We start from the raw sequence: 17,915 nt of genomic DNA on the forward strand, positions 1-17,915 counted from the left end.
ACATTCGTCTTGATCATAGGAGCCAGCGTGCTCTCTCCTTATTCTTCTTTACTAGTTGTTATAGTCCCAATAAAAAGGAGAGGAAAAAACGTGAAACAGAAAATCAATTGCAGTCAGTTTGCTGTTTAAGTTCAATCCAGGAAAACAATGTTACTATTCTCGTACCTAAAAAGGGCTTCAACACAGCCCACTACATATACCAGATGCAAACCACGACCCCAAATACCAGCCCACTACAGACATATACCAAATACCAGCCCATATAAAAAGCTTAAATAGACCAACAAAATTAAATTAGTAACACCCATCCCCAGGCCCAATCCATAGGAAGCTCAAACCCATCACCCACTACCAGCCCAACCACCACCATAATACTCATCGTCCCCCCTCACATTGTCGACTTGCATCTCCCACATCAGCATTTGCTCCCCTACCATCTATATCGCCCAACCAACTGCCTACAAAACTAATCCAACCCTCTCCCTTGTTGCTGCTGTACTATCTCCCGTGACTATTTGCCCGCGTCTCTACCGTTATACACCATAATCAACTGATATTTCCAGCAAGCTTGCCGTTGCCCATTGCCGCTTAGTTCCCAGTCAGTGTTCCACCATCTGCAGTCTCTTCATCTGCTGTTGAGTCTTTTCAATGCATCCCATCACCACATTAGTTTTCAATCACCATGCCTCTTGCATCTATTTCTCACTACCACCTACCGCTGTCTCATTGTAATCTGTTATCTATCGCTGCTGTTCAACCTAAGGACAACCTACAATCGCTTCTCAACAGTTTCGCTATTCGAGTAAATTGATTTGTGAAAATAATTTACCTCATTTTTTTACTTTTAATTACATACAATTGACTCTTAGCAATCTTCAATTATCGTTTGTAGTCTGAATCAACTACAGAAAAGTTACAATTGAGTCCTCAAACTTTGAATTTCAACTTTTCTCACTATTTTTCGCTTCTTTATTTCAATTTTACTTTCAGTCATTGAGTTTCATCTAACAAACAAAATACACAATAAATTGAGCTATAATTGATTAAAAGATCTTCGAAACGTTTAATTTAAGGCCCAAACAAGTGGATAAACTACACTTATCAATTGCTAACTACTATCTACTAACTCCGAATAACCTAGTTTTGTAATTTTGGAAATCTTTATAGTCTTCTAAGGTCAACTTGGGTGCAAAAGAATGTTGCATGAGGGTGACTGTATTCGTAAAGACTCAAATTTTCATAATGCAGCTTTACTACTTAACTGATGTGCTCTACAGATAATTAACAACTGATAAATTGCTATTATTAGTGAACACATTCTTGACAATTGTAGAGTGAATGCAACCTACAAAAAGTTTAAACACCACAGGCTATGTGTTCCACTTAAGTTATACAATGACACTCAAAATGTCTATAAAATAAATAACACACTGGAATTGCTGACATATTTATTCAAATTAGGTACAAATCCTACTATGCATACAATTCCAAGATTTTCTAATTGTTGGTCTTGTTTCTCTCTCTAATTTGGCAGGACTTTTACATAAGACTTGTAAAAAAGGAACATCTTTTCCACCCGGATAAAAATTTCCATTTTGAATAATCATTCTGGTTTAGGCCCTTTTTGTTTGATGGGTAGAAATTAATTCGGGATCTGATGGCAGCCATGTTACAGCAATTGCAAACAAAGGCTGTCCAAGCCTCACAATTTGTGGACAAGCATGGAACTTCCTACTGCAAGCAGTTGTTGAAGCAGAACAAACAATACATTCAGGAGCCATCTACTATGGAGATGCAATGAATTGGCCAAGCAGCCATTCTACACTCGTTTTGTGAGGTTAATTTCTTTGTATTATTAATGAGTACTCTTTAGTTTTGATGCTCTTTCTTGTGTGCATTACATGCTTGGATTCTGAATTTAATTTCTTGACCCTTATTTTATACAGTCCTTCCCACCGCCTATCTAGTTCATTGAATACCTGGAACTAATTTCCCATCCTGTGGTTCATTTTAGCTACTGTTAATTTTTAACTTTTGATCAGGCTATTCTAATGCATAAGAAGTTACAGGAATTGTTTGCTTGGCATGGTGATATTTCTTATCATCAATAAGAGAAATTCGAATCCTCTACCACTTAATGCAAAAGTGGAAAATAATAAGGTCCTAATCCATAACATTTAGGGAATGTTTTAGATTTTTTAGAATAGATTTTGTGAAAAGTGGTTTTTTTTAGAATGTGTGTTAAAAAGTACGTTAAGATTATTGGTTCACATGCAAAATTATTTTATTGAAAGAATATGTGATTGAAATAAATTCAGCAAAAAAAAAAAAGATTTTTAATCTGTTGTGCTTGTGTTGACCACAAGCTATTGAAGTGTGTTGTATGTTTTAAGATTAGAGTACGCAGATAGATGCTCTCATACATTTTACTATAATTTAATGTATTAAAAATTTCTGCAAATTTATTTAAAGTAATTATATGGTTTCCTTTTGCCTTATTTCAATTTATTTAAATTATTAATAGTAAAAATATATCGCATTAGTGATGCAAGCGGCTTCGAATCAAGTGAGGTCGAGATGTCAGACAGCGAGTTGATGGCATTGAGATACCATGAGATGGCGGAAAACTCTTTCCAGCGCGCATGTCATGGTCACCTAGCTATCTCGGAAGGAGTCAATTTCGAGGCCAAAAGCCATTGTTTTCCCCTCTGAATTTCCATTTTTGTTATTTTTTTCCATTGATAGTAATATTTTAGCTGTCCATTTTTTGAGGTGATAACGAACTCGATTTGAGTCAAATTTTTGGCAAGTTGCTTCTTTTATTATGTATTTTATTTTGGTATGATTATTGGATTTTGCTATTTTTGGTAAAATTTTGATAATTTTGAATTTTCTCAACTATATAACAAGGCTTGTGAGTTATTTTTCATCACCCTGGAGTTTAATAAAATTGATTCGAATTTTAGAGAATTCTCTCTGTCTTTGGGCATTTCTTCATATTCCTTCTTATGAAACATTTGTTACAGCTAGCCGCAAGATAATCGCTATCCTATCCAGCGCCAGTTGGTATCAGAGCAATCAGCATCTTCCTAGGTGAGTTTCCATCAGTTTTAATGGTTGGTGGACGCGGTTGTGACGATTGAGGATTTGTAGAGGCAAGTTGTGAAGTAAACCCAACGTCTAGTGGAACGGGAATTCGGTAATCATGAAATAGAGGTCACGATTTCAATACCAATTTCAAAAACCAGTATCACAATCGTGCTCGAGTATGGGAGCACCGTGGATAGGAGGATTGCCATGGAAACCGAGTGGATCTGCTCGAGTTTTTTGGTATGTTACAAGCTGAAGGATTTGTTGATTGGTTGAATGAAGTGGAGCGTAATTTTGAGTATAAGGAGGTCTCAAATCGTGTCAAGGTAAAACTGGTCACTATCAAACTCAAGGGTAGAGCATTTGTATGGTCGGAATAGTTGAGGCGATCATGAGAGCTGCATGGCAAGTCCAAGATCACTGATTGGAAGAAGATGAAGAAGAAGATGAAAGGGCACTTCCAAGTCCAATATCACTTATTATGAGAGCGGCATTGCTATACTCAAATCTTTTTTTGCCCTCAAGAGTCCCATCCTACCCATCAGCCACCACCGGACAATTCTAACTCAAGTATTAAATGTTTCAGATGTGGTTAACTATTAAATGTTTCATATGTGGTTAACAGGGACATCAGGTGACTGATTGCAAGAAACCGGTTGGTTAGAGGAGTAAAAATCTCCTTATTAAAGGGGACATTGTAGGCAAATTCAAGGAGGTTGGAGAACCTGTATATGACGATGTTGAAGATGAAGACGTGCTGTAGAGGTGATTTTGAATTGGCCCAAGCCAAAGACTTTGCACGACGTCTGTAGTTTCCATAGGTTGGCATCCTTCTACCGCTGGTTCATTAGAAATTTCAGCACTCTAATTGCTCCTATCATAGAATGTCTTAAGGGACGTAATTTTTAGTGGACCAAGAAGGTAGAGACCATTTTTCAATTGGTTAAGCAGAAGATGACAGAGGCCTCGATTTTAGCATTTCCTAATTTTGAAAAAATGTTTGAAGTAAATTGTGATGCATCTGGGTTGGCATTGGTGGTATTTTAAGTCAAGAGGGTGCCCAGTAGCCTTTTTCAGTAAGAAGTTATCAGGATCGAAGAAGAATTATTCCACATATGATCTGGAGTTTTATGCCATAGTTTAGTCCCTGAAGCATTGGCGTCATTACTTGGTATAGAGAGAGTTCATTCTTGTCACTGATCATGAGGCCCTGAAGTATATCAATGATTAACACAAGCTGAGTAGAAGGTATGCAAAGTGGGTGTCGTACTTGCAGGAGTTCACATTCGCACTTAGGCACCAAGCTGGCAGCCAGAATCGTGTCGTAGATGCATTAAACCTTCGCACACTACTCTTTACCACCATGAGCACCAGGGTTGTAGGATTTGAGGTGTTTCCTAATATGTATGTTGCAATCCTTCCATTGGGAAGATAATTCAGGATTTAACTGATAATCAATGACATGATTTCATTTTGTGTAATGGTTATCTGTTTCGTGGATTACAGTTGTGCATCCCAGATTGTTCACTGAGCCAGTAGATTATTAGTGAACTTCATAATAAGGGACATTTTGGGGCGAGATAAGATGTTGGCTTTGGTTTCTTCTAATCATTATTGGCCCAAATTGAGTAATAACATGGGGCATCATGTAGAGCGGTGTTATGTATGTCAGTGGTTTAAAGGAGTTCTAACTAATGGTGGATTGTACATGCCTATACTTTACAGGCCTTTACCTATACCTAAAGCCCTGTGGTTTGTCGTCAGCATGGATTTTGTGTTTCGCTTACCCATGCACAATGGGCAATGGATTCTATTATTGTCATGGTTGATAGGTTTTCAAAGATGGCCCATTTTGTAAGTCGTCAAAAGACAATGGATGCTACTTGAATTGCTCATTTTTATTTTTGAAGAGATTATGCGTTTACATAGAGTTTCCAAGTCAATTACTTTTGATCGTGACACTGTGTTCATGGATCATTTATGGAGAAGTTTGTGGGAAAAACTGAGAATGAAGTTGAATTTTAGTATTGCTTAGGACCCTCACTATTAACCATTGTCGTCAAGTACTTTTTGATGTTGGTGATTTTGTTTGGGCAGTATTAACTCGTGATCGTTTTCTAGTTGAAGAGTATAATAAGCTTAAGGAAGAGAAAATTGGACCTTGTGAGGTGCTGTAGAAGATCGATGATAATGCTTACAAGTTGCGCCTTCCCAGCCATTTTGAAGTTTTTTCGATGTCTTCAATGTGAAACATCTAAGTCCTTGTTTTGTAGAGTCCGATGAAGCTAATGTGAACTCAAGGGCGAGTTCTTTCCAACCTAGGACGACTGATGCAAGAGGTTCCAAATCAAGTGACGTTGAGATGTCAGATAGCACGTTGATGGCATTGAAATACTATAAGATGGCAGATCGGCGCAAAGATGGAAAGTGATTGCAACACTCTCCTTAATCCTAATCCGAAAAGCTATTTTCGGCACGCACGTCGTGGTCACCCAGCTATGCTCGGTGGGCATAAATTTCAAGGCTAAAATTAGTTGTTTTTCCTTCCGAATTTCCAATTTTTGTTATTTTTTTCCATTTATGGTAATATTTTAATTACCATTTTTTGAGGTGATTACGAACTCGATTTGAGCTAGATTTTTGGCAAGTTGCTTATTTTGTTACATATTTTTATTTTAGTATGATTATTCGATTTTGCTATTTTTGGTACAATTTCGAATCTTCTCTACTATATAACTCGACTTCTGGGTTATTTTTCGTCATTCTGGAGTTTAATAAAATTGAATCCAATTTCAGAGAATTCTCTCTGCCTTTGGGCATTTTCTTTGTATTCCTCATTGTTAAACATCTGTTACAGCTAGCCTATAGGATAATCACTATTTTGTCTGGCGCCAAGTAGTCTATCTATAATTCATTCATGGATAAGGGGCGAAGTGGCTCGAAGTCGTAAAGGTTATGCTATTTTATAGAGTTGAACAACTTTTTTGGTTAAACCTTTTCATGCTTGGCACCACTAACATGGTTGTCATTTGACATGATATGTCCTGGACCCCCCATTTTGAACATATGTTCACAGCGGCTGAAAATGGCTTGGTGAAGTTATCTACATTACATGGAAGTGAAACACACTGTATGGCATAGTGTAAAATGTGTTTCAATGTATTATATGGAATTCATTATGATAATATAATTTGGTTTAGACTTCAAACTATGGTCCATTGTTAACTAGAGTTGCCGAACGTGATTAGTTGTTGTCACAATAGCTCCAATAATATCGTTGAATCTATGTTAGTACATGAGTTGTATGTCCATAATTTGCTAGTTTCTTTATCAGCAATTTCCTAAAATGAATGTGTCTTTACAAGTTTTCTTCACTTGTCATTTTTAGCACTCCTGGTCATAGGGAGTCATTTTGGAAAGAACTCGATTATGTGAAGAACGCCTAGAAACACAAGTAGGAGTTGAATGTCAAGGATGTTGGCATTGCTGAATGGTTTGGCCTCGAGTGCTTTGCATGGTTTTGTGCTAGCGAGATTGTGGGAAGAGGATTTACATTCACAAGTTACTATCCCTGAAACAACCATTTTGGTAAAAATGATGTTTGGCAATTGATCATTGATCGTCATTACGAGAAATTAAGTCGTACGTGCAAGATTTTGTTTTCTGACATTTTATGTAGCTGAATAATCAATGATAATACTAAACTGTGATTAGCATATCTATTAAATTTCTGTCGAGTGGTTAAGAGCTAAACTTTGTAACAAAATTGTGATTCCTATTCCAAGGATTTTGCTACTTGTGACAAATGCAAGTTTTTACCCATAGGATCTCTCTTCCGATTATGGTATCTACTGTATTGACGATGACTGCCAATCCATTTTGTTTTTTTCAAATTGCATTGGCTCGGCTCCCAAACCTTTTACGTTGTGGGTCCTAAACCTTTATAAATCCGTAAATTATCCTGAGACTAAAATAATTTAAGACATTGCACTTGCTGACACATGCATTGTTGTTAACAAATTATTGGATGAAAAATTTGCCTTTTAAAAAAAAAACTGTCAAATTTGTAATGTCATGTGGCAAAGTCATACATAGCTGCAACCTTTCAATTACATGAATACATAGCTGCTCCCTTGTGCAAATTGAATTCTGCCCTTTTTCAGAATGGAATCCTATCAATTGGTATCATAGCACCATGACTGGGAAGATGACTCTCGAGGATCGAGTGGGAGCCTTGGAAACCAGAACTGATGGAATACACTCAGAGTTGCAAGAAGATCTGAAGTCCACGAAATTTGAATTTCAGAGGGCGATGATAGCAATGATGGAGAAATTTGATTTAATGATGAAGAAATTGAACGGGCAAGAAAGAGTTAGGAAGGAAAAAGGGATGGCGGAGAACGCACCTGAGCCGACACTTACTTTCGAAATTCCAACCAAGTTCGTTGAGGAAAGCATGAGTACAGAAGGATCAAGGGAAGGTAGTTATGGATGAATCACGGTAGGCACGGGCCATAACACGGAGGAAAAATATTGGAGGCGAATCAGGAAGTTGAAAATGCCGATTTTCATTAATACTTGGAAATTAATGGGTTGACTGAACGAGAGAGAAAGAAGATGGAATTGGACGCTCTTTCGCAGACATTATTGAAAGAGATATTGGAGTGTAATTTTGTGAATGGGTTGAAATAGGAGCTATGAATATAAAATCTGTGGGCCTGAATTTAGAGAAGGGCCAATTATTAGAAGGCAAAGGAGCTAGCAATTAGGGCTGACATTCCTATGGAAAAACTTGTGGGGTTGATTTAGGAGGTGGCCCAATCAGTACAAAGCAACTTACTATTGAAACAAGGCTTAATAGCACAAAATGTCTATACTTTTGACCTATAATTTGCAAAATTTCTATTCATTTTAAATTTTTGCATTTTCACCCGGTTTCATAGCACAAAATAGGCTTGGTCACGGTTTAGGTTGGGTCGGGTCGGTTTTTACCTCAACCCGAAATCCAATCCGACTTTTGGATAAATTTCAACCCAACCTGATCCAATCAAGCTCTTAAATTGAAGCAACCCAAACTCTATCGGTTTGCATCGGATCGGTTCGATTAGTCGGTTTTGTCTTTTGCCTAAACTGAATTTTATAAAATAATAGCAATAAAGCTTTTGGCCCAATGTCAGTACATCTAATTTTTTCTTTTTGTAATTAACACAAATCCATGACCTATGAGCTGTAAATAAAGTAAATTCATAACATGTTATTAACACACGAGCAATCAAAAAAAGAAAGCAAAATTAATAACAAATATTACCCATAACATCCATTCCAAATTTAATAACTAAAATTGACGAGCAATCAAAAAAAAGAATTCTAAACCGTTTCACTTTTCAGTATATGAAATCAAAAGAGAGATTAAAAATTACACAATCAATTTGAGATTTAAAACTTTTAATTATTAAGGTTCAAAATTAGGTTACAATCATTTATCCTAATTAATTAGTTACTTAAACATCATGGGAGAATAAAAATAAAAGTTTAAGGAAAAACGAGAAAACAGTGAAGATATTGCATCAAGATTCCACCCTCTTCTTGTGAAATCTTGAAACTGTAGCTTCTTGATTGACTTCTTGATTTTTTTTTTCCTTCTTTTTTACTTGAATAATATATGCACAATTAATTTCCCAAACCTTGGCTCAAATATATGTTTATAACGAAACCCTACAAGCCCCCTTTTTAATTATTGGACTATGGTGTGTATTTAAAAAATAATAATAATAATAATAATAAATTTAGGCAAAATCCTTATTCAACTTGAGTTCCACATAAGTGTTTAACTTGGTTTTCACCAAATAGTTTAAGAAATAAAATGAAACAATTCCATTTTTTATATATGACTTTAGTCCTTCATCTTCTATTATTTTGAAATTAAGTCATTTTCATTCCAAAATCATTAAGAATTGATCCAAGGCAAGTTTCAAAAGTCTACAATTTAGTCAAACTTTGCGGTTGTCGAATTTAACTCTTGAAACAAGCCAGCGTGCTCTCTCCTTATTCTTCTTTACTAGTTGTTATAGTCCCAATAAAAAGGAGAGGAAAAAACGTGAAACAGAAAATCAATTGCAGTCAGTTTGCTGTTTAAGTTCAATCCAGGAAAACAATGTTACTATTCTCGTACCTAAAAAGGGCTTCAACACAGCCCACTACATATACCAGATGCAAACCACGACCCCAAATACCAGCCCACTACAGACATATACCAAATACCAGCCCATATAAAAAGCTTAAATAGACCAACAAAATTAAATTAGTAACACCCATCCCCAGGCCCAATCCATAGGAAGCTCAAACCCATCACCCACTACCAGCCCAACCACCACCATAATACTCATCGTCCCCCCTCACATTGTCGACTTGCATCTCCCACATCAGCATTTGCTCCCCTACCATCTATATCGCCCAACCAACTGCCTACAAAACTAATCCAACCCTCTCCCTTGTTGCTGCTGTACTATCTCCCGTGACTATTTGCCCGCTTCTCTACCGTTATACACCATAATCAACTGATATTTCCAGCAAGCTTGCCGTTGCCCATCGCCGCTTAGTTCCCAGTCAGTGCTCCACCATCTGCAGTCTCTTCATCTGCTGTTGAGTCTTTTCAATGCATCCCATCACCACATTAGTTTTCAATCACCATGCCTCTTGCATCTATTTCTCACTACCACCTACCGCTGTCTCATTGTAATCTGTTATCTATCGCTGCTGTTCAACCTAAGGACAACCTACAATCGCTTCTCAACAGTTTCGCTATTCGAGTAAATTGATTTGTGAAAATAATTTACCTCATTTTTTTACTTTTAATTGCATACAATTGACTCTTAGCAATCTTCAATTATCGTTTGTAGTCTGAATCAACTACAGAAAAGTTACAATTGAGTCCTCAAACTTTGAATTTCAACTTTTCTCACTATTTTTCGCTTCTTTATTTCAATTTTACTTTCAGTCATTGAGTTTCATCTAACAAACAAAATACACAATAAATTGAGCTATAATTGATTAAAAGATCTTCGAAACGTTTAATTTAAGGCCCAAACAAGTGGATAAACTACACTTATCAATTGCTAACTACTATCTACTAACTCCGAATAACCTAGTTTTGTAATTTTGGAAATCTTTATAGTCTTCTAAGGTCAACTTGGGTGCAAAAGAATGTTGCATGAGGGTGACTGTATTCGTAAAGACTCTCAAATTTTCATAATGCAGCTTTACTACTTAACTGATGTGCTCTACAGATAATTAACAACTGATAAATTGCTATTATTAGTGAACACATTCTTGACAATTGTAGAGTGAATGCAACCTACAAAAAGTTTAAACACCACAGGCTATGTGTTCCACTTAAGTTATACAATGACACTCAAAATGTCTATAAAATAAATAACACTGGAATTGCTGACATATTTATTCAAATTAGGTACAAATCCTACTATGCATAAAATTCCAAGATTTTCTAATTGTTGGTCTTGTTTCTCTCTCTAATTTGGCAGGACTTTTACATAAGACTTGTAAAAAAGGAACATCTTTTCCACCCGGATAAAAATTTCCATTTTGAATAACCATTCTGGTTTAGGCCCTTTTTGTTTGATGGGTAGAAATTAATTCGGGATCTGATGGCAGCCATGTTACAGCAATTGCAAACAAAGGCTGTCCAAGCCTCACAATTTGTGGACAAGCATGGAACTTCCTACTGCAAGCAGTTGTTGAAGCAGAACAAACAATACATTCAGGAGCCATCTACTATGGAGATGCAATGAATTGGCCAAGCAGACATTCTACACTCGTTTTGTGAGGTTAATTTGTTTGTATTATTAATGAGTACTCTTTAGTATTGATGCTCTTTCTTGTGTGCATTACATGCTTGGATTCTGAATTTAATTTTTTGTCCCTTATTTTATACAGTCCTTCCTACCGCCTATCTAGTTCACCGAATACCTGGAACTAATTTCCCATCCTGTGGTTCATTTTAGCTACTGTTAATTTTTAACTTTTGATCAGGCTATTCTAATGCATAAGAAGTTACAGGAATTGTTTGCTTGGCATGGCGATATTTCTTATCATCAATAAGAGAAATTCGAATCCTCTACCACTTAATGCAAAAGTGGAAAATAATAAGGTCCTAATCCATAACATTTAGGGACTGTTTTAGATTTTTTAGAATAGATTTTGTGAAAAGTGGTTTTTTTTAGAATGTGTGTTAAAAAGTACGTTAAGATTATTGGTTCACATGCAAAATTATTTTATTGAAAGAATATGTGATTGAAATAAATTCAGCAAAAAAAAAAAAGATTTTTAATCTGTTGTGCTTGTGTTGACCACAAGCTATTGAAGTGTGTTGTATGTTTTAAGATTAGAGTACGCAGATAGACGCTCTCATACATTTTACTATAATTTAATGTATTAAAAATTTCTGCAAATTTATTTAAAGTAATTATATGGTTTCCTTTTGCCTTATTTCAATTTATTTAAATTATTAATAGTAAAAATATATAGCATTAGTGATGCAAGCGGTTCCGAATCAAGTGAGGCCGAGATGTCAGACAGCGAGTTGATGGCATTGAGATGCCATGAGATGGTGGAAAACTCTTTCCAGCGCGCATGTCATGGTCACCTAGCTATCTTGGAAGGAGTCAATTTCGAGGCCAAAATCCATTGTTTTCCCCTCTGAATTTCCATTTTTGTTATTTTTTTCCATTGATAGTAATATTTTAGTTGTCCATTTTTTGAGGTGATAACGAACTCTATTTGAGTAAAATTTTTGGCAAGTTGCTTCTTTTATTATGTATTTTATTTTAGTATGATTATTGGATTTTTCTATTTTTGGTAAAATTTTGATAATTTTGAATTTTCTCAACTATATAACAAGGCTTGTGAGTTATTTTTCATCACCCTGGAGTTTAATAAAATTGAATCGAATTTTAGAGAATTCTCTCTGTCTTTGGGCATTTCTTCATATTCCTTCTTATGAAACATTTGTTACAGCTAGCCGCAAGATAATCGCTATCCTATCCAGCGCCAATTGGTATCAGAGCAATCAGCATCTTCCTGGGTGAGTTTCCATCAGTTTTAATGGTTGGTGGACACGGTTGTGGTCGTGGTCGTGGTCGTTGTGGGCAGGTTTCGATTGAGAAAGTCCCATACCATGAATGTAATATTCAGGATGTGACAATTGAGGATTTGTAGAGGCAAGTTGTGAAGTAAACCCAACGTCTAGTGGAATGGGAATTCGGTAATCATGAAATAGAGGTCACGATTTCAATACCAATTTCGAAAACCAATATCACAATCGTGCTCGAATATGGGAGCACCGTGGATAGGAGGATTGCCATGGAAACCGAGTGGATCTGATCGAGTTTTTTGGTATGTTACAAGTTGAAGAATTTGTTGATTGGTTGAATGAAGTGGAGCGTAATTTTGAGTATAAGGAGGTCTCAAATCGTGTCAAGGTAAAACTGGTCACTATAAAACTCAAGGGTAGAGCATTTGTATGGTCGGAATAGTTGAGGCGATCATGAGAGCTGCATGGCAAGTCCAAGATCACTGATTGGAAGAAGATGAAGAAGAAGATGAAAGGGCACTTCCAAGTCCAATATCACTTATTTTGAGAGCGGCATTGCTATACTCAAATCTTTTTTTGCCCTCAAGAGTCCCGTCCTACCCATCAGCCACCATCGGACAATTCTAACTCAAGTATTAAATGTTTCAGATGTGGTTAACTATTAAATGTTTCATATGTGGTTAACAGGGACATCAGGTGATTGATTGCAAGAAATCAGTTGGTTAGAGGAGTAAAATTCTCCTTATTAAAGGGGACATTGTAGGCAAATTCAAGGAGGTTGGAGAACCTGTATATGACGATGTTGAAGATGAAGACATGCTATAGAGGTGATTTTGAATTGGCCCAAGCCAAAGACTTTGCACGACGTCTGCAGTTTCCATAGGTTGGCGTCCTTCTACCGCTGGTTCATCAGAAATTTCAGCACTCTAATTGCTCCTATCATAGAATGTCTTAAGGGACGCAATTTTTAGTGGACCAAGAAGGTAGAGACCATTTTTCAATTGGTTAAGCAGAAGATGACAGAGGCCCCGATTTTAGCATTTCCTAATTTTGAAAAAATGTTTGAAGTAAATTGTGATGCATCTGGGTTGGCATTGGTGGTGTTTTAAGTCAAGAGGGTGCCCAGTAGCCTTTTTCAGTGAGAAGTTATCAGGATCGAAGAAGAATTATTCCACATATGATCTGGAGTTTTATGCCATAGTTTAGTCCCTGAAGCATTGGCGTCATTACTTGGTATAGAGAGAGTTCATTCTTGTCACTGATCATGAGGCCCTGAAGTATATCAATGATTAACACAAGCTGAGTAGAAGGTATGCAAAGTGGGTGTCGTACTTGCAGGAGTTCACATTCGCACTTAGGCACCAAGCTGGCAGCCAGAATCGTGTCGCAGATGCATTAAACCTTCGCACACTACTCTTTACCACCATGAGCACCAGGGTTGTAGGATTTGAGGTGTTTCCTAATATGTATGTTGCAATCCTTCCATTGGGAAGATAATTCATGATTTAATTGATAATCAATGACATGATTTCATTTTGTGTAATGGTTATCTGTTTCGTGGATTACAGTTGTGCATCCCAGATTGTTCACTGAGCCAGTAGATTATTAGTGAACTTCATAATAAGGGACATTTTGGGGCGAGATAAGATGTTGGCTTTGGTTTCTTCTAATCATTATTGGCCCAAATTGAGTAATAACGTGGGGCATCATGTAGAGCGGTGTTATGTATGTCAGTGGTTTAAAGGAGTTCTAACTAATGGTGGATTGTACATGCCTTTACTTTACAGGCCTTTACCTATACCTAAAGCCCTGTGGTTTGTCGTCAGCATGGATTTTGTGTTTCGCTTACCCATGCACAACGGGCAATGGATTCTATTATTGTCATGGTTGATAGGTTTTCAAAGATGGCCCATTTTGTAAGTCGTCGAAATACAATGGATGCTACTTGGATTGCTCATTTTTATTTTTGAAGAGATTATGCGTTTACATAGAGTTTCCAAGTCAATTACTTTTGATCGTGACACTGTGTTCATGGATCATTTCTGGAGAAGTTTGTGGGAAAAACTGAGAATGAAGTTGAATTTTAGTATTGCTTAGGACCCTCAGTATTAACCATTGTCGTCAAGTACTTTTTGATGTTGGTGATTTTGTTTGGGCAGTATTAACTCGTGATCGTTTTCTAGTTGAAGAGTATAATAAGCTTAAGGAAGAGAAAATTGGACCTTGTGAGGTGCTGTAGAAGATCAATGATAATGCTTACAAGTTGCGCCTTCCCAGCCATTTTGAAGTTTTTTCGATGTCTTCAATGTGAAACATCTAAGTCCTTGTTTTTTAGAGTCCGATGAAGCTAATGTGAACTCGAGGGCGAGTTTTTCCAACCTAGGACGACTGATGCAAGAGGTTCCAAATCAAGTGACGTTGAGATGTCAGATAGCACATTGATGGCATTGAAATACTATAAGATGGCAGATCGGCGCAAAGATGGAAAGTGATTGCAACACTCTCCTTAATCCTAATCCGAAAAGCTCTTTTCGGCACGCACGTCGTGGTCACCCAGCTATGCTCGGTGGGCATAAATTTCAAGGCTAAAATTAGTTGTTTTTCCTTCCGAATTTCCAATTTTTGTTATTTTTTTTCCATTTATGGTAATATTTTAATTACCATTTTTTGAGGTGATTACGAACTCGATTTGAGCTAGATTTTTGGCAAGTTGCTTATTTTGTTACATATTTTTATTTTAGTATGATTATTCGATTTTGCTATTTTTGGTACAATTTCGAATCTTCTCTACTATATAACTCGACTTCTGGGTTATTTTTCGTCATTCTGGAGTTTAATAAAATTGAATCCAATTTCAGAGAATTCTCTCTGCCTTTGGGCATTTTCTTTGTATTCCTTCTTGTGAAACATCTGTTACAGCTAGCCTATAGGATAATCACTATTTTGTCAGGCGCCAAGTAGTCTATCTATAATTCATTCATGGATAAGGGGCGAAGTGGCTCGAAGTCGTAAAGGTTATGCTATTTTATAGAGTTGAACAACTTTTTTGGTTAAACCTTTTCATGCTTGGCACCACTAACATGGTTGTCATTTGACATGATATGTCCTGGACCCCCCATTTTGAACATATGTTCACAGCGGCTGAAAATGGCTTGGTGAAGTTATCTACATTACATGGAAGTGAAACACACTGTATGGCATAGTGTAAAATGTGTTTCAATGTATTATATGGAATTCATTATGATAATATAATTTGGTTTAGACTTCAAACTATGGTCCATTGTTAACTAGAGTTGCCGAACGTAATTAGTTGTTGTCACAATAGCTCCAATAATATCGTTGAATCTATGTTAGTACATGAGTTGTATGTCCATAATTTGCTAGTTTCTTTATCAGCAATTTCCTAAAATGAACGTGTCTTTACAAGTTTTCTTCACTTGTTATTTTTAGCACTCCTGGTCATACGGAGTCATTTTGGAAAGAACTCGATTATGTCAAGAACGCCTAGAAACACAAGCAGGAGTTGAATGTCAAGGATGTTGGCATCGCTGAATGGTTTGGCATCGAGTGCTTTGCATGGTTTTGTGCTAGCGAGATTGTGGGAAGAGGATTTACATTCACAAGTTACTATCCCTGAAACAACCATTTTGGTAAAAATGATGTTTGGCAATTGATCATTGATCGTCATTACGAGAAATTAAGTCGTACGTGCAAGATTTTGTTTTCTGACATTTTATGTAGCTGAATAATCAATGATAATACTAAACTGTGATTAGCATATCTATTAAATTTCTGTCGAGTGGTTAAGAGCTAAACTTTGTAACAAAATTGTGATTCCTATTCCAAGGATTTTGCTACTTGTGACAAATGCAAGTTTTTACCCATAGGATCTCTCTTCCGATTATGGTATCTACTGTATTGACGATGACTGCCAATCCATTTTGTTTTTTTCAAATTGCATTGGCTCGGCTCCCAAACCTTTTACGTTGTGGGTCCTAAACCTTTATAAATCCGTAAATTATCCTGAGACTAAAATAATTTAAGACATTGCACTTGCTGACACATGCATTGTTGTTAACAAATTATTGGATGAAAAATTTGCCTTTTAAAAAAAAAAACTGTCAAATTTGTAATGTCATGTGGCAAAGTGTTAATGTGAGCATATACAAATGTACATAAAGTATGATTCAATAATTTATGTTGACGTTAATTGATAATTGCATCTTTATGCACTTATGTAGATCACAAACATGACTAAATTATGAGCAAAGTGTTCGAAATGTGACACTAAATTTGTTTAATTCTTGTATTGTAGGATTTATTGATGGGCATGGTAGAATTCACGAGAAAAATGAGCAAAAGGACCAAAACTAATCAAAGTGAAAGTTCAAGGATCGAAATGCAAATATCCAAAAGATGAACCAAAGGAGAAATGTAAGATTTGATTGTGACAAGTACCAATTGGAGATTAACACTAATCAATGGAATGACAAGAAGGAAGAAACGAGACCAGGATGGTAGAGAAGGAAGTTCAAGGACTAAAATCAACATTTTTGAAAGAAGACCTCTATGCGGTCGTGTAGCTGCCATCAGGATGTAAAAACCCCAAAATTTTTAAGCCTATGTAGTCGCATAGGCCAAATTGGTGGGCCATTTCTGTAGTTTCCATTTTGCATTAAAACTCTTTTGGAACTCGATGGGAACGCGATATAAAGCTTTGACTCGTCAGAATTAAGGCTAGAATGCATAGGAGGAGAACAAAACACATCTTGGAGACAAATTTGAAGGAGATTTAAGAAGGATTTCACGAAGAACATCAAGATTTCACGCGTATCTATAATCCGGTGATATTTTATCTTCAAGAATTCATGTATTTTTTTATGTTCTCCATGTTAGGCTAAGTTTTCATGTACTAGGAGACCGATGAACTATGTAATGTGATCTTTGGATTTTGATTCTTCCAATTCGACAATTAAATGTGTATTTGATTATGTGAATGATTTATATACATTAATTTCGTGTATGATTGAGTGCATGCAATTATGTGATGTGTAGTAATTTATTTCTTACATTTGAGAGAAAGGAAATAGATTTGGCAAGGTATAAATGATCGTAGAGTCCGATAGAGGATAAAAATATACCTCTATGCTTTGCGTGAATCGTTAATTGCTCATAAAACTACATACATTTTTATATATATGCATCTATCATAGAGATACAGGCTGGTGATATGTAAGAATAGGTTCAATATTGCTCAAGAGTGTGTGTTGGATAAATTTAGGGGCATTGATTCTTCAATAATCAAATCGTATTGTCGTCTTGTGAAATTAGAGTTTAAAGTGAGCATTACGTAGAAATTCGTGATCCTAGTGCTTTCCAATTTCATTGAATTCAATCAATTTTGCGTTCCAATCATCACATCGCAATCAATTTCATTTAGACACATCATTTTGCATATTCAATTCATTTAATAATCATTTTAGCAAAATTGGGGGTTTTCATCAATTAGGGTTTTCACTAAATTAGGGTTTTTCTTAGATTAAGGTCAATTTGATAAATTCGTTTCCGTTAAAGCTAAGATAGATAAAATTGAACTACTCGATCTCTGTGGGACAATATTCGGAACTTAATACTCCACTTTATTACTTGTTAACGAACCGTACACTTGCAATAATTTAAATTGAAAGAAATAATTTCGTGAACATTAATCCATGCT

At 36.2% G+C, this 17,915-nt stretch overlaps 2 pseudogenes; both read left to right on the top strand.

The window, feature by feature from the left end:
* Positions 1 to 1,657: 1,657 nt before the first annotated feature.
* On the top strand, positions 1,658 to 6,665 carry LOC111400030 (annotated as a pseudogene).
* Positions 6,666 to 10,754: 4,089 nt separating this feature from the next.
* LOC111400031 lies at positions 10,755 to 15,836 on the top strand (annotated as a pseudogene).
* Positions 15,837 to 17,915: the final 2,079 nt, after the last annotated feature.

The sequence above is a fragment of the Olea europaea genome, chromosome 9 (genome assembly GCF_002742605.1).
Source record: "Olea europaea var. sylvestris chromosome 9, O_europaea_v1, whole genome shotgun sequence".
Taxonomy (NCBI): Eukaryota; Viridiplantae; Streptophyta; class Magnoliopsida; order Lamiales; family Oleaceae; genus Olea; species Olea europaea.